Source organism: Oncorhynchus nerka, linkage group LG11 (genome assembly GCF_034236695.1).
Source record: "Oncorhynchus nerka isolate Pitt River linkage group LG11, Oner_Uvic_2.0, whole genome shotgun sequence".
In the NCBI taxonomy this organism is placed as follows: Eukaryota; Metazoa; Chordata; class Actinopteri; order Salmoniformes; family Salmonidae; genus Oncorhynchus; species Oncorhynchus nerka.
The window spans coordinates 57,322,928-57,327,233 of NC_088406.1; the positions used below are offsets into that span (position 1 = coordinate 57,322,928).

The 4,306-nt window shown below is 42.0% G+C and overlaps 1 long non-coding RNA gene across 1 annotated transcript; it reads right to left on the minus strand.

Annotated features, from left to right (window-relative positions):
- Nucleotides 1–2,116: 2,116 nt before the first annotated feature.
- LOC135573927 (uncharacterized) lies at nucleotides 2,117–3,325 on the minus strand. Its single transcript, XR_010465010.1, has 3 exons — nucleotides 3,064–3,325; nucleotides 2,796–2,885; nucleotides 2,117–2,651 (listed from the first exon to the last, which is right to left on the minus strand). It is a non-coding gene; the product is annotated as an uncharacterized LOC135573927 (long non-coding RNA).
- Nucleotides 3,326–4,306: the final 981 nt, after the last annotated feature.

The window sequence follows — 4,306 nt, forward strand, 5'->3', positions numbered from 1 at the left end:
CTGTCATTGCTGCAGAAAGCAACAAAGGCTCATGGTCTAGGGGTACGTAGGGTGATAGAGGTCCCGGGTTCAAATCCCGGATGAGTCCTTTTGCAGATCCTTTAACCTGTTAATGACAAAAAATATTTCTCAATTACAAATTTGGTAATTATTGCATGTGTCAATGAGCGCTGTTTCCACCAAGCTTGAAACCGGGGACCTTGCGTCTGTTAAGCGAATGTGATAGCAGTTTCTGTAGAGTATTGGTTATGAGAACAATCAGCAAGTAGTAAACTGTATTTTACAGATATTCATTGCATAAAGTCAAATAAGGTATTTCTGAAAAATATTTCTCTATTACAAATATGATAACTTTTGCATGTGTCAATTACCTTGGTTTCTGCCCTGTTTCGAACCAGGGACCTTTAGCATTTTAAGTGAACGTGCAAACCAAAACACTACAGAAACCGCTGCTTGAACAATCAGCATAAACTCCACCACCCACACTATGATCCAACTAGGTCAGTATGCACTACTACACCCTCTCACAACTAAGCATTGTTTTTTATTTCCATATGCAGATAATAAAGCATCATTGTTCATGTAATATTAGCATTAGAACTCTAGGAAGAGGAAAGTCATAAAATCATATAGAAGAAAAGATGTAGTTCAAAAACATTTGTTTCCGAACTACAACTCAATTTATTTAAAAATGTCAAATTCAGTGCAAAGTAATGTAGTGCATTGGTGTCTAGATCCCTGTTGGGTGGCAAAGTGTCACAAGAATCCTGTGGGGAGAGAAAACGTTAAATTAATGGGTGTTAGGTAATCAGGGTTCAACAAAGCACTTCAAGTCCTCAATTCCTTCAAAAGAGAGAGAGAAGGAGAAAGGAGTATGGTCCCTGCAGTAGGACTACATGCTGGCCATGAGGTTCTCCAAGTGGTACTCCAGGAGGCTGGAGAGCTCAGTGACCAGAGACTCTGCTGCTGGTCAAACATGTCATTTAGCAGAGCCATCAGCCCGCCCTGAAGAGAACACCACACAACACATAGAAAATGGATCTGAGTTACTAGCTTATCAAGAGAGACAATTAGAAATACTCCCCCTAAAATGGCATTGAAACCTGGTTAACCATGAATATGGAAGTAAACAGGAAGTAACCTCTCTACTCTTACATTGAGCAGCAGCAGGTATCTGTCAAGCCTCTGGCTCCATGTCGGCAGGAAGGAATACAGGAGAGCGTACAGACGCTCCACGAACCCACCAGGGTGCTAAAGGAAACAGAGGAGAAAAGAGGAATTTAAGTGAAACTGCTAATAGAGAGCTATCAAAACATGTACCAGTGAGATGCTACTTACCACCATTGTAGTGGCCAATCAGTTCAAAAATGACACGTTCAAGAACTTTTGAATTCAATGATAGACTTTTAATACACCCCCGCATTACAAGTCGGAGAGCCCCGCAGTACCCACATCTTTTCCAGAGCCCTGGCTCCGGTATTTATCCACATATTGCATATGAGCCCATCCCATATGTAAATTACGTTACATTCCAATCTGTGCGCCCTGCTTGTTCAGCTCAATAACCCCCACATCTGCTTTCGGCCAGATTATATGATGTCAAGACCTTTCCTTTGACCTAAAGATAATAATTTACATCCCCCCTTCATGTGGCCTGTGCTCAGACCCTGTAATTAACTCTGTGTCCCTATTGTATGTGTCCTTCATCTCATATAGCTTTAGGGTTCCCATCTGTTCTGGTCCCCTGCTCTTCATATGGTTGTCCAAGGCCAAACATACTTGTGTTTCCCCTGTGATGTGACAGATGCCTGCAATCCATCAGTTAGTCACCTGGCCAACCCCGTCCCCAGGCAATCCATCAGTTAGTCATTTGGCTGACCCCGTCTTTAGGCAACCTCTTTGATCCTTGAATGTCCAGCTAGCCTAAGCGTCTATGTGTCTGCATTTTTAGTGTCCCCTATGACCTTTAACTGCTTCTTGCCCTATACAATAGAAAATGTATTTTATTTCACCTTTATTTAACCAGGTAAGCAAGTTGAGAACAAGTTCTCATTTACAATTGCGACCTGGCCAAGATAAAGCAAAGCAGTTCGACACATACAACGACACAGAGTAAAACAAACATACAGTCAATAATACAGTAAAAAAAAAAAAAAGTCTATATACAATGTGAGCAAATTAGGTGAGAAGGGAGGTAAAGGCAAAAAAGGCCATGGTGGCAAAGTAAATACAATATAGCAAGTAAAACACTGGAATGGTAGTTTTGCAATGGAAGAATGTGCAAAGTAGAAATAAAAATAATGGGGTGCAAAGGAGCAAAATAAATAAATAAATTAAATACAGTTGGGAAAGAGGTAGTTGTTTGGGCTAAATTATAGGTGGGCTATGTACAGGTGCAGTAATCTGTAAGATGCTCTGACAGTTGGTGCTTAAAGCTAGTGAGGGAGATAAGTGTTTCCAATTTAAGAGATTTTTGTAGTTCGTTCCAGTCATTGGCAGCAGAGAACTGGAAGGCATTTTACCAGAACATGGAATGCACCCATAAGTGTACCTTTTCTCTTTTGTTATCAAATCATGTATACAATTCTCCCACACCATCAGGGACTTCTGAGCTGTCATCATCCCAAACAGCACCAGCTCAAAGAGGACATCTATCATGTTCACATGATGGATATAGGACAAGAAAACACATTTGGAGAAAGTAGGAATGATTTCATATATATCAGCTACTGTGATGTATAAAAGACATTCATGTGGAAGAACTCAGTGAGACTTGAAAGAGTTAATGAACTCACCTTTGCCTCAGCCAGCTCCCTCTCAATGTCATTCCGCTTGGAGGGGTCACTCAGGTAATCCACAAAGTCGTTATAGGTACGGATGTTTTACTTTTTAATAAAGTAAAAGGAAAGTTCAGTTAATAATATAAATCCACAACATCAAAAGTAATTCCAAGAGAACAAAAGGTAATTCTCCATGTCAAAAAGGTAAATCCACAAGGTGGTAGGTACAGCAGAAAAGCCTCAAAAGATAATAAAAAATAAACAAACAACAAAAACAGAGTACCACAAGAGAGTCCAACTGGCACAACAAATGTTCACAGCATTTCTGGGGCTGGGTGCCAACATTCAAACACAGAGCAAAGAACTGAGGAAAACTAAGGGCTTAAATACAATCAAGGGAAACGAGGCACAGGTGCAAATCATACCTGGGAACAAGGGAAAACAAAAGGGTCAAAAAGCACAATGGGGGCATCTAGTGACCAAAATCGGAACAACCCTGGCCAAATCCTGACAACTTTAGCAGAGGAACCTCCCTCTCCTCAGACAGCAGGTCCTCCCAGCCCTACGACAACAAAACAAGCATTCAAAATCAGTGACCAGTGCAATGACATAACAAACAATCGGTCAATGGAAGGATCTTAATGCTCCTAGTCAATAGTATGTGTGTGTAACATCTGACCTCATAGCAGTTGTGGCCCTCAGGCTCTGGGTCAGTGAACTGCTGAGTGGTGAGCGTAGAGAAGGAGGCAGCCTCCGACCACGCTGAAGAGGTGAAAAGCCCGTCCAGCCCCATGTGGAGAGTGGCGCACACCACTGAGACATCAGTCTGCTGCTCACAACACACCTGTTTACCACACACACACATTATTAGAAAACACCAAATCTAATGCAAAAATGCCCAGTAATGTCTAGCCTATATACATAGGAAATCGTTTATTTACCTGGTAGCAGCCAAGCGTCACGTCCACAGACGTCTCGTGGCGGAGGAGAGATGCATAGTTGGTCACCCTGTCAGCCACACACTGACAGAGAATACATGTTAAGGCCAAATGGAATAAGTGACAAAAAATCTAATACTATTTCAGTAGTATTTACATCTTACCTGGATCCATGTGATGGACTGCACTTTGGTGGCATAGTAAGGGGATGCCCTCTGGACTAAGCCTGGCTGTCTCCTTGGAGATGGCCCACACCAGTTGAGTCTCCAGGCCTCTCACCCTACTCACGTGGTGCATCTTCACCATCTGCTGTTGAGATAAACATCAACAAAACCACTTCAGCAATTGCTGTGACACGTTTCCATCAAGATCAAATGACTGACAATGTATATTAGGATTAGCTAGTTACGAAGACATATACCTGGGATCCCCCACACATGTAGGTGATGGGGCTGATGAACCGGAAAGTTCTCCAAGCTTTAACCACTGGACCGGCATTGTTCTGCACATTATAATACATTCATGTTGGAAACATTAAACATTGTAACCGTGATGTGACTGGTCCATTGTTGGTGGGTTATTCTGTCA